The sequence below is a fragment of the Homarus americanus genome, unplaced genomic scaffold (assembly GCF_018991925.1).
Source record: "Homarus americanus isolate GMGI-L3 unplaced genomic scaffold, GMGI_Hamer_2.0 scaffold25013, whole genome shotgun sequence".
In the NCBI taxonomy this organism is placed as follows: Eukaryota; Metazoa; Arthropoda; class Malacostraca; order Decapoda; family Nephropidae; genus Homarus; species Homarus americanus.
In genome coordinates, this window is record NW_024722158.1 from 2,340,787 (window position 1) to 2,358,595 (window position 17,809).

Here is a 17,809-nt window from a genome sequence, read left to right on the forward strand (position 1 = left end):
GTATAAAGTGTCAGAATAATAAATGATAAAACAATTTGCTCGCAATCGGTGTTTCAGGCATCAGGAGCTCAGTTTATAGGACGAGTTTTACTGAAGGTTTGTTGTTCCAATACCCTCAAAAATCCTAATGACCTATAAACCAGGGAATACTACTAAGGGTAAATTAACTATTTTTTGCAAAAATCAGGGTCGACCTACAATGCTGATGTCAACACAAGCTGCGGTTACAGCGCAGACCGACTGAGTGAGGGAGCCGCTGCTGGTGGCGGATGCGATGCGCAGGCGATGTCAGCGCCATTTGAATGTACAGTCAACCTCACTTTTACGCCGCCCCACATTCCGCTGCTTCCACGCTATGTGCCCCTGCCGAACCCAGGATGCTCACATTCAGGGTGCGTGTACCCCTTTACGAGAGAGCGCTGGCGAGCCGCCATTTTGGATCCAAACCTCCCGCCATCTCTCCCGCCATCCGCCATAAGTAGGTGCGGCGAGCATGAAGCAGTACAAGTCGCCTCTCATCAAAACATTACCAGTTCTTCACCCACCACAGCCGCCAGTCAGTGATAGTGATAATTATAGTGAGGATATGGACTTATATGGACTTTGAGGGTGTTTGACAAAGAGGCCCTGCAAGCCTCTGTGGTGGATAGTGATACAATTGATACAGTGATACAGGTGAGGGCCAATAATCTGCCCTCTGCCTCAGAACCAACCGCCCATCCCCGTGTGCCCAGCCATATTTTCTACTAATGTAAGTGTTAAAAACCTAATATTATTGATATTTCTTAATTATTAATTGTGTGCATACCATCATGTTAAGATAATATTTACTACAACATAGTTGTCGTCAAAAAAGTGGAGTTTGGGGTCGGCCCGGTCCCTATTTCAATTAATCCCATATGTTATGTTGTTCATTTACGCTGCTTTCACTTTCATGGGTACCCTGTGGGTTATATTATCCAGGTAGTGAGACCCAACTGTACTTCAATTACTTCAATGTACAGAATATTCCACCCAGGCCAACCCGCCAGATTGCAAATCCGGTATGCTAAACCCAGCATGTTAAGGACTGACTGTATATATACATCTACTGTATATATATATATATATACTGTACAGTTTTACCCTGCTTAACGCTAGCCACTTAACGCTGCATATACGCCGTGTCTTGCCAAAGCTGAACTTCACTTAACGCCGGTTTTTTCCACATATACGCGGTGAGTGTCCGCCTCGGATGCTATTTTTAGATTTTGCCCACGCCCGCCACGCCAACCACCCGCCTGCCTGCCTGCCTTCCTCCTCCGCTTGGGTAAGCGGCGCGGTAAGGTTGCGCAGTGTGTGTCTTTGTTTGTTATCACTGACGCCATATGACGTCTCGGACTGTGATTGGCCATGCAGCCCTACCCCCTCTGCTGCTAGCTGTAATTGGCTTAAAGTATTATGACGTGACTACCCCGGGAGGAGGGAGGAGGAGAGACGACGTTGACCTAGCCGCGGCAGTTTCATCCCCAAGGCCACGCCGGGTTAACGCGCATCCATTGTTCCGTAAAATGGCTTCCGCCGACCACCACCCCAGAGAGAAACCTTCTTACCTGGACCCAGCGCACTAAACCAAAGAAGACACGACGGCTCATTAAGCTACGAGGTGAAGTACCAAATTGTTCAAGATTTGGAGAAAGGAAGACGCTGTTGATCTCAGGCACAAAGAGCGATGCGCCAACGAATCTACGATTCGCATAATAAAGAAGATGCAGCCAAGATAAAGGAGCACATGAAGATCACAAAGTCTGCAGGTGCTTCATCTATCAGGTATTGCCAGAACAGGGTGCTGGCAAAAGGGAAACTTTGCTGGTGAGTTATTTGCGTCAGGCGCAACTGGTGCAGGCTATGGAGCCGACATCACGGTGTATCATGACAACATCAAAGCCAGCCGTCAGCAAAGCATAACCGGTTCGGCCAAGAACCCACCACAGCCAGCCCAAGCCAGTGATAGTGATAGTGAAGTTGATTTTGAGGATTTGTCAGGGAAGCCATGACAACTGTAAGTGACAGTGATATTGATTCACCTAGTAATGGTGATTCACCTGAGGGGCAGTAATCTGCCCTGCCTCGAACCAGCCTCCATCCCCGGATGTAACCCATCTCTTCATACTACCGTGAGTGTTCTCAAAAATTTTCGTTTTTAACCTATTCTTTATTTTTCCTATGTTAACCTTTATCTTTCCTAACCTAACCTCTTCTATATTACTTGTTTTCATGCCACCATAAAGTTAAGATAGAATTTTTACACAACATAGTTATTTGTCGCCAAAAGTGGAGTTTGGGGGGGCTGGTGTCTCTATTGGAATTAATCCCATATGTTCTGTTATTCACTTAACGCGTTTTCATTTTAACGCGGACCCTGTTCAATTGACCGGCTAAGTACAATCATATATATATATATATATATATATATATATATATATATATATATATATATATATATATATATATATATATATATATATATATATATATATATATATATATATATATATATATACCTAGACCTCGACTTAGACGGGGTTAGACTCAAATCCAGGTCGTAAGTCCGACATAGATAATTTTTTTTTTTTTTTTTTTTTTTTTTAAATAAATAAATAATCTACAATGAAATACAGTACAGTAAAAGTAATGAATAATGAGGAATGGATACAGTACAGTGAAAGTAATGATTGAAAGACTATTTTACGGGCCCCATAATTTTCTAATTATACATGGAGACTACATTAACTGGAAACGTTTCGTATAGAAAATGCGGTCATTTGAAGAAATTTTTTTTTTTTTAAATAAAATCTGGCGGCGTCGAAAGTCCGACGGTCGAAGTTGAAGCAGTCGTAAGTTGGGGTCTAGGTGTATACATTAATACATACAGGTAGTCCCCGACTTCATTTACTGCTTGGACTTACGACCGTCAGAGAGTTGTGACTTTTATTTTTTTTTCTATACACATTTTCTATACCAAACGTTTCCAGTTAATGTAGTTCCATGTATAATTAGAAAATTATGGGGCCCCGTGTGCATTCAGCTGACTACATTAAAGGTAAATGCTCAGTCACACTGTATCCATTCCTCATTATTTATTACTTTCACTGTACAGTCAACCTCGCCACGCTCGTCCCACTTTACGCCGCTTCACGCTATGTAACCTGCTGAACACGGAATGCTCACTTTCCGCGTGTGTGTACCCTTTAACGCCGGAGAGCGGGCAGGCAGGGTGCGCATAAGGTCGCCAGTCATCAAAACATTACCGAAGTTCTTTCATCACACCACCAGCCGCCCAAGTCAGTGATAGTGATAATGATAGGGAGGCATGGACTTATATGGACTTTGAGGGTTTGACAAAGAGGCCCTGCAAGCCTCTGTTGGATAGTGACAAGTGATACAGGTGAGGGCCAATAATCTGCCCTCTGCTCGAACCAACCCCCATCCCCGTACCCAGCCATCTTTTCTACTAATGTAAGTATTAAAAACCTAATATTATTGATATTTCTCTTAATTATTAATTGTGTGTGCATACCATCATAAAATTAAGAAGTAATTTTACTACAACGAGGTATGTATTCTGAAAAGTGGAGTTTGGGGTCGCCCGTCTCTATTTCAATTAATCCCATATGTTATGTTGTTCACTTTACGCTGACGCCTGGTTCAATTAACCGCGTAAAGTGAGGGTTCACTGTACTGTATCCATTCCTCATTATTTATTTCTTTTACTGTAATGTACTGTATTTCATTGTAGATTGTTTATTTAAAAATTTTTTTTTTAATCTATGTCGGACTTACGACCATTCGATCTTCATTTACCTGGATTTGGTCCCTAACCCGTCAGAAGTCGGAGCACCTGTATATATATATATATATATATATACTATTTTTAGTGTCTACCCAGATTCCAACGGGCAACAACAAAAAAAAACAAAGACAATCGGACTATAAAGGGTAGACAAAGGATGAGAGTTTTTGTTGTGTATAATAAAGTACCATAAATTCCTTAACAAAATATTCAGCTTATAATTTACCCTTAACCATACTTAACCTAAACATTAACAGTGTATACATATTTATACAACATGCAATAATTTGAAGCAAGGTGGAGGCGGAGGCAATATAAGATTACAAATACTTAAGTGAGCTGAGATGGCTGACGAGTAAGGCTGAGTATTGTAGTAGACGGTAGGTAGTCACTGTGCAGTAGGTTTAGAGGATAGATGATCCTGTGGTCACTTCCCAGAGTGAACTGAACTCTCTCGAACTGAGCTGACAAAGAAGACTTTGAGGAGGTGACGAACAACCAGGATATGGAGAAGGGAAACCCGGGAGTAGAACTCAAGACGAGTCATACTGTGTTCGCCCCTAGATGCGCAGGTTTCGTGTGCTGGGTAGGTAGATCATGACAATAGATGGCGGGTTCAGAAAAGGTAGGTAGATCATGACAATTGGTGGGGTTCAATATATATATATATATATATATATATATATATATATATATATATATATATATAAATCACTTAGCTGTTTGCCACATTACTTCAGAGGCTCTGAAGATGTCTTGAATAAAGACTAGCTAAGGTAATTGTTAAATTTTTCCTGTGATTTTATCAAGATTTATCTTATCCATTCGCCATTAGGATTTACATGAAATATATATATATATATATATATATATATATATATATATATATATATATATGTATGTATGTATGTATGTATGTATGTATGTATGTATAATGTATGTATGTATGTATGTATGTATGTATGTATGTATGTATGTATGTATGTATGTATACATACAGGTTGTACCTCTCTAGTCCGGCATTCTGTGGTCCGGAAACTCCCATGGTCCGGAATGATTTTAGTTTGTCCAGTAGGTAGATAAGCAGCTTTTTTTTTTTTTTTTTTACTTATCTGAATTATTATTATTATTATTGGAGTATTGCATTTTCGCCCCTCAGGCTCCAATGTGGGTCAGTGACCTGTGCCCGGGTGGGCTAATCTCCGTAAAAAACAAAACAACAAAGCCGCGGGAAATTAGGGTTTGTTTATATCCGGCAGTTCGACTCTCTTTCTCCGTTTGTCTATACAGTACAGAGTACAACATTTAACCCTTCAATATATATGAACAGTAAATAAGTGTTGCTTTCATATTCTTAGGTAGAGTAATGATGATATGTTTTTACATGTGCTCACTTACATACGCGTAGTCTCACTTTTTTTCTTTAACATTAATGGTTTGCTACTTTTATTGTTCCATTTATTAACATTTAATAACATTACTTAAAACAACCATATTAATTTTTTACATTCATTTTACTACAGCTACAACCAGGGTCTTATTTCCTTCAGTTTTATATGTAGAACCACTCAGTCACTGGTTTTGTAATCAACGAAAACAATGCTGTCTCATTTCCTCGTGTGTTTTAATATTTACGTATTATTAATGAATTGTATTGTTCATTTTGCACACATAAACATTAATTCAATAAAAAAGACATTCAGTAATAAATAATAATGAATCTTTTGCACATAAGAGAAATGACGCTGTTTACACGATTGTGCATGTCGTCTGCACGTTGGCGGGCCATTCAAACCCGTCGAAATTCAAGTTTCCGCCGTCAAAATTTTTATTAATTTTTTTTTGTGTTCCAATAAAATACTGTACATTGAATTAAAAATTTGCGAAATTTGAGAAGCTACTGTACGACATTTAACCCTTCAATATGTCTTCAAAGAGACCATGAAGCAGAGAAAGTGGTGCTAGTGCTTCCAAGCGTAAGCACAGGTCACTATCTATCCAGGAAAAGGGTGAATTTCCATGGTCCGGAAATTTCCTTTGTCCGGCACCGGTCAGGTCCCGAGGTTGCCGGACTAGAGAGGTACAACCTGTAGTGTTTTTTTGTGTCCAAATAAATAAGGGTGAATTAAAAACTCGCGAAATTTGAGAAGCTACTGTACGACATTTAACCCTTCAATATGTCTTCAAAGAGACCATGAAGCAGTGAAAGTGGTGCTAATGTAAGCGCAAGTCACTATCTGTCTAGGAAAAGGGTGAATTTCCATGGTCCGGAAATTTTTATGGTCCGGCACCGGTTACAGCGCTACTGATATCAGACTCATGAATGTATGACTTCAGTTGCTTTCAGATTGTTGGACTAAATTAAATTTTTTACTAAAGGCGACAATTTGGGATACCTGGAAGATCCAGACACTGTAGTTGGAATTCATATTAAAGGAATTGCACTATAAATTAAATAAAGTCTACAACAATGGATTTACCATAATAGCGGTGATGTTCTGCATACAGTGGCCGACCTGACATGAATGGGGAGGTTGTTGGGTGTTACTGGGTTAGTACCGTATGAACCAAATATTACCAGGGAGTGATGTTTATTAACTCTGGTGCCCTAGATACTTTGTGGTGTATTGTATAGTACTTTATACCCAAATTATTGGGCACCCTCCCTTCCCACGCCCATGCACTGGGTGGAGTGACCCAGCACACACCCGACCACAACAATAACAAACACCAGGCTGACCAAGTGTGGAGTGCTGTGTGGAGGTGTTACCCACTTGGCCAAATATGCCAAGATTTTTCTTGATAATTTTATATAACTTGGCATTTCCCAAGTTATTTTATAACAAATTCCGAGACCATATACCTGCCGAATTATATGAAATTCCGAGATATCTCATGCCGAGTTATCAAGAGTTTACTGTGAATCATTTGTGTACAACAAGAACAATACAGGACAGAGAATGGAGCCTTGAGGGATGTCCTACAAAATTGATAATTGTTATAACAGACATACTGCTTCCTGTTAGACAGGTACAGTACAAGGTAAATCAATTATGGGGTAAGCCCCTAGTGCTGTAGTGTTCAAGCTTTGACAGGAGGATGGTATGATCGACAGTATCAGGCTTTAGAGAGGTCCAGGAATATTCCGACTGTGAACTGACTGTCATCAAAGGAGTTGAGGATGTCATTAGTAAAGGATAGCAGAGCACTCAGTCGACCTTCTCGCTCTAAATCCAAACTGAGAGTCTGTGAAGATGTTATTGGCATTGTAAAAGGAATTTAGTCTATAACATGCTAGCTTCTCCAGTATCTTACTCAAGGCTGGGAGGACTGATATGGGGCGGTAATTCTTGAAGAGACCTTTGTCCCCAGATTTTTTATATGCTGGGTGAACTTTAGCAATTTTCAGTTAATCCTGAAAGACACCACTAGTGAAGGAGGAGTTACAAATGTGTAGGAGAACAGGTAGTAATAAGTGGGCTACTTTCTTAATGATGCTCATTGGTATATTGTTGTCACCTGTTGCTGCGTCTTTGGACATTTTTATGATGGTCAGCACAGGCATCCCCTGGGTTATTTACTTTTACTTTTATCCTCTTCGCCACTGATCGGCTTGTTAGCCGCTTGGGCGATCGATCACGTCTCTTTTCATTTATATTCTTCACCAAAAGATCGGCTCGCTAGCCGCCCGGGCGATCGGTCACGTCTCTGTCACGCACTGTTGGCAAATACTGGGCATGCACCGGCTCCTGAATGTACCTGAACCCGCTCCAGTGTTGGTCAAGTCTTCTCTTGAAAGAGCTCACACTCGGTGCCGTCACAACACACTCTGGTAGATTATTCCAAGAGTTCACAACCCTCACTCCGAAAAAGTTTGCCCTCACGGTTTTCTGGACTTGCGGCTTCTTCAATCTTGAGCTATGACCCCTTGTGGGGCGAGTGTCCGCCAGCTCCAAGTAAGGACACTCAACTGAGTAGTGCCCACTGAGATGCTTATACACCTCAACTAGGTCCCCCCTTGCCCGTCTGTAGTATAAGCTAGGCAAGTTCAGGCGCTCCAATCTCTCGGGGTAGCTGAGGTTCCGAAGTGCAGGCACCAGTCTGGTGGCCCTCCTTTGAAAATTTTCAACCAACTGACAGTCCCTAGCATATCTCGGGGACCAGATGGGGTGACAGTACTCCAGATGGGGAAGCACTTCACTCCTGAAGATCGTCACGAGGGACGGACCGTCTAGATATCTGAACGACCTTCTTATAAGACCCAATAATTTATTTGCCTGATTTACCTTGTTCTCACAATGGCCCGAGAACTTCAGCTCATTGTCAACATACACACCTAGGTCCTTCTCACACACAGTCTCAACTCATGCATTTTCTTTATCCCGTTGGGACATATGATACGCCTCCTTACCGTTGGTACGCCCCAGGTGCATCCTCTTACACTTCGTGACATTGAATCTCAGCAGCCATTTCTTCGACCATTCCTGGAGCCCACAGAGGTCCTTCTGCAGCTCTTCACAGTCCGCTTGGTTCTTAATTTCCCGAAATAACTTGCCATCATCGGCAAACATAATAATAATAATAATAATAATAATAATAATAATAATAATTGACGGTTTATTGACAAAGTTCTGCAGCCCGAAGGCTGAAAATATACATTGGACATAAATGACTTATTACATACATTGGTGGTTTAACAAAAGCCTTCGTTAGAGAAAGGTAAAGGAACATACAGTGAACATACAGATTAATGTAGGTGTTGAACAGCAAAAACGTAGTGTAGTAACTCCCTCCCAGATGGTGTTAGGAGGGACCTCACGTGGTGTAGTAGTTCCCTCACAGATGGTGTTATGAGGGGCCTCACGTGGTGTAGTAATTCCCTCACAGATGGTGTTATGAGGGGCCTCACGTGGTGTAGTAATTCCCTCACAGATGGTGTTATGAGGGGCCTCACGTGGTGTAGTAATTCCCTCACAGATGGTGTTATGAGGGGCCTCACGTGGTGTAGTAACTCCTTCACATATGGTGTTATGAGGGGCCTCACGTGGTGTAGTAATTCCCTCACAGATGGTGTTATATGAGTGAGGTGTGGTTCCAGGCCTTCCTATCGTAGACGGATTAACACATCGCTGGTAGTTGGGTCTCACGGGCCGTTATCACTGGGTACCTGGGACCTCACTGTGTGAAAGGTCAACTTGGGTACCACTGTTACTGTTGAGTTGTTCTCACTGACTTAAGCACTGTTCACCTCTGTTTAACACTGGTTCCATTTCTTTCCTAAATGAAATAGTAACTTCTGGCGTGAACTTGTTGATATTCCGGTGGGGAGGAGGGTTCAGGGGAGGGAGTTGGTATGGGCCAACATAACAGTTGACTTGGCTGCTCCGAGAGGAGCGCCAGGTACGTCTTGACCCTTCGGTGGTCAAGGATATTGTATGGAGGAGTGTACAACGTCAGGCCCAATACACTGCCCTGTGGTATTAGGGTGTGTCATAGGAGGGAAGATCAGCTAAAACTAATGGCCCATCACTTTTTTGGTAGATTTTAGTGTGTATAAACAGAAAATAATTTCAGTTTCAATATTTTGCAACCTTTTGCTAGGTAAATTTTAGCGTGAAATTTATCGAAAATCTAACGTACAGCTGCATTAGTGCATAACAATTAAATAGTGAACATTGCTTTCTGACTTCATTCTTTAACAACCCAACTAACAATATTTTTTTCGGTTTCAGATTCTGATGCATTTATAAGTTGATAATATTTACGATGGCTGCTTGTGTCAGGACGAGGAACCAAAGATCCAGCCATCTCAGTCACTATCTTGGGTCTGGGAGAGAGCTCCTGAAGTCGGAGTTGCCTACATTGAGAGATGCTTTGAGATACGGTGTTTTAATCAGGCAAATCAGTGAAAAGAACCAAAGAACTTACACAAACAAAGACATTGCCAGTGATATGACCAAAGCTGTCTTGGCACAGTACACTCCTGGCTAACGCTCAGTTCAAGCCTCAGTCACTTAACAAGTCAGAAGAAGGTGTTGAGAGACTGCTAGCCAGTTGGGAAAAGGCAAGAGATATCTCTCTTGGGAGAGAAAAACTTGCAGTTAAAGACAGCTTTGCCAAGCAACTGGACCAGTTATTTGACATAATTACGTGCAAGTGCCCAATTGTTCTCTGTCCTGAGTTTGGATGCGATCGTGACTGTAAATCCGAGGCCCACATCTCCTGTATTTGCAAGCGTGAACTGAAGATTCCTATGATCGAACTGGCATTTGTCAAAGCACAGAGAGAAGACTGGCAGTATAGGGGCTCTCATGATTTCTAGCCAAGATATTCCGGAGTCCAAGAGACAGGAGGCTGCCACAGAGAGACAGAAGAGGGAGAAAGGTGCCGAGGAAAAGAGACGAGAAGGCCCAGGGTGAGGTAAAAAAGGCCGATGATTGGAGGTCAACTGATTAGGTTTAATGGCTTCCCCCATGGCTGATCCGAGGTGCTGACCAGGAGAATGATGACTTTGTCCCTAGCAGAAAATAATGATCCCCAAACCTTCCAGGCATAAGATTCAGGGAAATAGGAAAATGTCAGCGAGCATAGCTCTGGCCAGCATGACTTTTCACACTCAGTCTCAGAGAAACTGCAGAGATAGCAACAGCTGCCTGGATTGACGGTGGTTTGATAACACCTGATGATATTCACCTGGTGATAGATCATAACAAAGTAAGGAGAGCTCAGGAGAAACTTGTCAGTAACCTAGAAGAGGAGTTTGATAAGGGGATAAGAGAAAATGGAATCAATTGTTTGTTCTTTGATGGGAGAAGGGATGACACTAAAGTGTTCATGAAAGTTGGAAATTCTGACAAGTTGTTCCCTGCCATGGTGAAGGAGGAACACTACTCCTGCTGCAGTGAACCAGGGGGGAAGTATTTGTGGCATTTCACTCCAGAGAAAGATGACATCAGGAAACCAGCTGAGATAATGGCAGATAACATTGTGAACTGGCTCAGAGAGAGGAACGTAGACCAGACCCTGCAGGCCATTGGAGGGGACAGCACCAACACGAACACAGGGTGGCAAGGGGGGGTCATACAGTGGATAGAGCGGAAGATTGGGAGGAAGCTGGTCTGGATTGTTTGTGACCTCCACACCAGCGAGTTGCCACTCAGACATCTGATCCAGGAGCTGGATGGCAGACTCTTTCAAACAACAGATGGTCTGGTCCTCTTGGCAAGATGCTGGACTCTGCCACTGAGTTAAAGGCAAATCCGAGCTTTGAAAAAATCACAGGTTAGCCCTCCACTGCGTTGAGCTTACATACTGTCATTGACGACCTGAGTAGCCCAGTACACTATGGTTACATGATTTGCAGTGCCATCAGAAACTGGGGTCATGCCTGATAGACTTGCTTACCTGCAGATAGGTCCAGTCTCACATTCTAGGTGGCTCTACAAAGGCTCTCCAGGTTCTGCAGAATTTGGGTCGCTCATCATAAACTGAAAGGGAACCAGCTTCACAACCTGAGACTTATTGTCCAATTCATCGTGAGTGTCTACTTGCCAAATTGGTTCAACACCAAGGTCAAGTCATCGTTCTCCGAAGGTCCGAGGCATGTTCTCTTCCAGCTTGAGCTCCTGAGGAGTCAGCCAAGGAAGGTTGTTCAGATTGTGGAGCAGACTGTGAGGAGATCTTCCTGGTATGCTCATCCCGAGGCAGTTCTGCAGACAATGCTCTGCAGTAAGGATGAGGAGGAGAGAAGAGTGGCAGTCAAAAAGATCTTGGATATGAGACTTATGAGAGGATCTGGGCATGACGAATCAGTTGGTGACGATTCCTTCAGGGTCAGGAAGACTCCTGAAGTCAATCTAGGTGCCAAGACCCTCACTGATCTCATAGATCTGGATAACATCCAGGCTGACAGTGAGCCCCCTCTTACCTGCAGCCTCACCAATGTTCAAGTCAGAGCTTTCCTGGACAACCCCATGCATGTCCCTGCCTGGCCCTCGCACACCCAGAGTATAGAGCGTTGTGTACAGCAAGTGAGCGAGGCCAGCAGTCACGTGTACAGCCAGGAGAGGAGGGAAGGCTACATCCGAGCTCAGGTGGTCAGCAGGGAGGTGATGAGTAGAAACAGAAGCAAGAAAGACATGTTCTCTATGGTGTGCAGCAACACCGGGTCGTAGTAGTAAAACCGGTTTTTGTATTTGATGATTTTGTTTTCTAAAGGAATATTAAATTTAATAAATGTGTCAAGATCATTCGTTTCACTATTCTGGATCATTTTCATCCTAATAAATTAACCTGATACATTTACTTTACTTTAAATAAGCTATTTAGTGGTGTTGGTAAAAGGGTGGGAATACTGAATTTTTATAAGATTTCAAGTTAAAATTTACCTAGCAAAAAATGAAAACTTTTCAAATCTGAAGATATCACATGATTCTGCACATAGAACTACATCATTAATACCATGGGCCGATTTTTCAAAAAAAAAAAAAATTCACCTCCGTATGACACACCCTACTGTGGTATCCCACTTGTTACAGGTACAGATGACGATTTCGTGCCATTAATCACCACACACTGCTTGCGGTCATGTAGAAAGTCTTCTATCCACGCTAGGACATTTCCCCGAATTCCGTACCCTTCCAGTTTGATTTTCAGCCTTTCGTGGGGTACACTGTCGAAAGCCTTGGCAAAATCTAGGTAAATATTGTCGATATTACCACCCCGTTCCAGAATATGGGTCCAAATATCCGATACCTTGAGCAATTGTGTTAAGCAAGAGCACCCCGGCATAAAACCGTGTTGGCAATCTTTTACAAGGTTGTTTCGTAGTAGATGTTCCATTGCGGCATCTCTGATAATACTCTCAAGTACTTTACATATTATGCTGGTCAGGCTCACCGGTCTATAGTTGTTCGTGGAGTGACTATCGCCCTTCTTGAAGATAGGACTCGCATAAGCCACTTTCCATTCACTGGGGACCACCCGTTCATCCAGGCATTTACAAAACAGGATCTTTAGGGACTCTGCAAGCTCGTTGCTCAGCTCTCTTAATACTCTAGGATGCACCATGTCAGGTCCGGGACTCTTATGGACCTTTAGCCTGGACATTTTATTTCTAATACCCTCTTCTGTGAACACAATGTGGGTCAGTGCTGTGTCGAACCGTCTGTCCTCAAACGCAGGAAGGTTAGTTGCATCCTCTCTTGTGAACACTGAGTGAAAAGAAGCTGTTCAATGCCTCAGCTTTATCCTGGTCAGAATCTGCGTAACTACCATCTTCAAGCCTCAGGTCTGATACTCCTACTCGCGTTTTCAATTTCGATTTTGCATGGCGGTAAAACGCCTTTGGGTTTGACTTGACCTCGCATGCAACCAGCCTCTGGAACTCCTTTTCAGCCCTCCTACACTCTATCTTTGCTTGGTTTCTGGCTCTTGCATACATCCTCCTGTCTTGCTCATCGTTTGACCCAACCCACATCTTGAATTTCTGGGTTTTCTTCTTAATTTTGTCGACCGCCGCATGGTTCATGTGTAGTGATCCCCTCGTATTCTTAGAAGCACTGGGTTTGGTCTTGGGTATATATTTATCGATCAAATGGGTCATTTTACTAGTTATGATATTCAGCGTAGTGTCTGCGTTCTTGTTCCTTAATAAGTCAGGCCAGTTGATACCTCTCATCTCTTCCCTCATCCCATTGTAATTTCCCTTGTAATATTTGCACCTTGGCCTGGCCTTATCTTGAACTAGGTAACAGTTAAATCTGAATGACAACACTGTATGGTGACTGGTGCCAACTGGGGCAAGTTGTTCCAGTTTGGCCACCATACCCTCCTTGTTTGTTATGATGAGGTCAAGTGGCTTGGGTGTTTGCTCCCCTCTGTAATGTGTTGGGTCTCTCACATGTTGGAACAGAAAATTATCTCTCAGAGTTTCTACAAAAAGAGTAGCAGGGTTTTTCCAAGTCATTCGGGGTGGACTTGTTTCTCCAGTCGATGTCGCCATAGTTAAAGTCCCCCTTGATAAGGAGGTGGCTAGGGTTGAGCATCGCCGCATTGTTTATTAAGGTTCTTAAGTTCCTTTGATTTAGTGGGCGACAGTTTGGGGATCTGTAGATACACCCGACGATAAGTAAGTCCCCTCCCTTTAATTTAATTTTACACCACTTGGACTCTTCAAAAACATCCTCTCCCTGTACCCTCGCCTGGCTGGCTCTAAGGTCGTGCCTAGCGTAGATAACCACACCCCTCCTGCAGGATTCTTGAGTTAGGTTCGTAAATGAGTCATATCCAGCAATACTAAACTCACATTCCTCTGGGTCGATTCTCCTGTTCTTGTACAACAGTTCTACAACTCCTACAATATCTGGTTGGTGTACTCTTAGTAGTGTTTCAAACTCCTCTCTCTTATCAAGGAACGTGTCAGTATTAGTGTACATGACATTCAAGCCAGAATTTGTTCTCGGTAACGTCTCTGCTCTTAGTAATAAACCCGCTCCCCCACATTCTCAGAAGCTGCAGCATTTGCTAAGTACTCTGTATTTTGCAGGGTGTGGTTAGAAATGTCATTGTTTACACGGCGCTCGTTCCCTCCTGTCCGGTAGGCTGAGCTGGTGCCGCCTCCCGGGTGGGGGGTTGAGTGGGTGGAGGGTGCACTGCTGCCAACTGGCCCTGTGTCGGCACACTTGTTTCCACTACCCTCCCCCTGAGTATAATCCATGTACACCTGTCCCCATTCCTCCTCGACTCCTCCCTCTTCTGCTTCAAGTCCTGCAGGAGCATCTTGTGCTGTTCCCTCTGCATTACTGTGCGGTCTGGGTGAATGAATACATCCCGAGATGCCTCGCTCCTTGCTAAGTTTTTTGCCTGCCGAATAACCTGCCATTTCTCCTCCTCACTCACTAGTGTGATCCTGAGGGGGCGAGGCTTAGCCCCCTGCTTTTGTCCCAGCCTCCTCACATCCTGAGGGGTTGCTGGAATCTTCAGAACCTCTGTGCAAATATTTTGAAACAGCACCTTATCGTGTGTTTCCTTACTCACAGTTCCCTCCGCCTGGCTCTCTCTGACTCCAAAAACTATTACATTGTTCCTGCGCTGGAGCCGTTCCTGGTGTTCCTCCTCTCCCCAAACAGTAGGTTCGTTAATTTCCATTTCTTCGACACACTTCTTCAAAGTCCCAATCTGCTGTAGAACCTGTACTGATTCTGCATTACTCCCCCCCACCCCCCCCGTGGCCCTCCTAATACGTCAGCATAACTCCTCTTAGCAACCACCTCCATTCTATCAGCTACTTACTCAGTCTCAGCAAGAATCTCTTTCCCAACTTGCTTCAGTTTGTCAACCAGCAGGGCTCCTGCTTCATCTATTTTCGTCCCTAGAGAACTCGTTCCCTTATGGCTTGCAATCGCTTCATTCACCTTGACTATGCAGCCAGAGCAATACCAGCAACAGTCATCATGCTTTATGGCAGTTAGTAACTTCCTAAACGTTGCATTAGTCAGGCCTGTATCCTCCATATCCGACGTCTCCCTGCAGTGCAGTAATCACATATCAAACTCATGGTTGTTGTTGTTGTGGGGGGGGGGGTGCAGACTGTGTATAGATCTACACCTATTTAAAAAATAAAGAGAGAAAAAGTACTTAGCTACTCTCTGTTGCCTATAGAGTTGTCGTCTGTGACTGTGTACACTGTATCTCCCTGTGAATGGTGTATTGTAGGCACAGTTTCAGTCCTTGAGAAAGCACACAAACAAAATAAAATTTAAAGTCTCTGTGGCACCTATGACACGACTTGGTTTCAGCTGGCACTGCGCCTTTCCAGCTTGCTTGCTAGTGAGCGCTCACTTTAAGTTATTTACAACTTCAGCGATCACTGATGCCACTATGAACTATCACTGTGTACACTGTATCTCCCTGCGAGTGGTGTATTATAAACACAGATTCAGTCCTTGAGACAGCACACAAACAAAATAAAATTTAAAGTCTCTGTGGCACCTATGACACTAATAGGCTGGCAGTTGTCCTTACCAGCTTGATTGCCAATATGTATTCTCTTTAAGTTATTTACAGTCTCTTCTGCGGTCACTGATGACAACTATGAACTGATTTAACTAAAGGCACAGTACTACACTCCCTGGTTGGCCTTTATCACAGCCGTGACCACACCCTAAAAAATAAAATAAAAGCTTTGTCATGTGGCAGTGATTGTGTGGTTATAGGCCTCGTGACCCTGGCTGTACCTCCAACTCGGTGGAAATTGAGCTTTCAAAAATACAATCGTTTCTAGCATTAAAAGTCCTACTTCGATTTACACTTTCACATCACTAAGACGATCTTGACGAACTTATGTAATCACTGTCCAATTTCTGCCGCTCTACATCGAAGGCCCGAATGCCGAACACGCTTTGTTACAGAGACGCAACACGACCCGCCCTTTCTGGTGTGTGTGTGTCTGTTAGGTTATGGAAGGATTCGGTTTCTGAAAAATTTTCCGTATTGCAAAATTCCGTAGCACAGGACCATTTTTCCCATTGACTCCCATTAAATATATTGAGATACAGTTGGGTCGGGATATATTGAGACTTCATATAACGATTTTTTTTATATCCCGTTTACCAAAATTATAAAAATTTTCCTTTATATAGCGTTAATTTTTTTTATTTCACGAGGGAAATCGGGCAGGAAATATTTCAAATGTACCGCCATAGGAAACAAATGCGTTATTTGCTCACCAGAGGCGCCACCGTGGCTGCTCACTCACACATTCACGCTCGCCCGCTCAGTCTTTCTGAGTGAGTGACGAGAAAGCAGCCGACTCTGCTGCAGATTTCGACTTCTAAGGTGAGTGTAAATGGGTTTCTAGTGGCGTGTGAAGTGAAGATAATGGAAAGCTTAATGGAAATGATTAAATACTGTAACTAATATATTTGGTGTTCATTTATGGAGGTGTGGGATTGTCAAGTGAGGGTGGCAGTGTGGCATCTGCTGCTGAGTCTGGTGTTCCCAGGATGGTTCGTCAGCTGCCGAGTCTGGTGTTCCCAGGATGGTTCGTCAGCTGCCGAGTCTGGTGTTCCCAGGATGGTTCGTCAGCTGCCGAGTCTGGTGTTCCTGAGTCTGGTGTTCCTGAGTCTAGTGTTCCTGAGTCTAGTGTTCCTGAGTCTAGTGTTCCTGAGTCTGTTGTTCCCGAGTCTAGTGTTCCTGAGTCTGTTGTTCCTGAGTCTAGTGTTCATTGGTGCTTTAGTTAATAAGAAAATTAACTCCTTAGGTCAGGTTTAGTCACTTTTTTGGACCTCCAGAACCTAACCCTATTTTCCCCATTGATTATTTGTAATTATATATCACGATTTAGTATATAGCGAACATCGTTGGACCCTATCTAGCGATATATCCCGACCCTACTGTACGTTTGTAAGTAAAATAAATTTGGGCCAAAGGACATAATACAAACACATACCTGTACTGTATATGAATGAAAATAATCAGTTTTAAACACATACAATGATTCATTCATGATGTTACGTGATGCTACACTACTTGAATATAACTCACCAGAAATGATGTTGGGTGGTGCATGAGCTGGTGTGATCAGTGTTACTGGGAGTTACCTCCATAAAGCACCAAGTTTAATGATGTAATTCCTTTAAGCACCACTGCTTTCACTTTAACCTGATGGCCTTTTTCCACTCATCTTGAATAAGGGTACAGGCATCCCCCGCATTACGGTAGCCCGGGTTACGGAATTTCGCTCTTACGGAATTTGTATATTACGACCATTAATTTCGCGTTACGGCCCGTAAATCCGCCCTTACGGAAATTGGTGTAAATTTTAACAATTAAAAAAAAATCACTATATAAAATTCAACTTTTTTGTTAAAAATGATAATTTGTTAGGTGTGGATTTCTTGGTGTTTGCTACCGCCGAGCATAGCGTCGCCACGAGGAGTCAGTCCATTGTTTACATCCAGTGTGGGTGCATTTTTT

General features: G+C 43.0%; 1 protein-coding gene across 1 annotated transcript in view; it reads left to right on the top strand.

The window, feature by feature from the left end:
* LOC121862007 overlaps nt 1–17,809 on the top strand; it is a 101,044-nt gene that overhangs the window by 6,933 nt on the left and 76,302 nt on the right. The window lies entirely within an intron of this gene.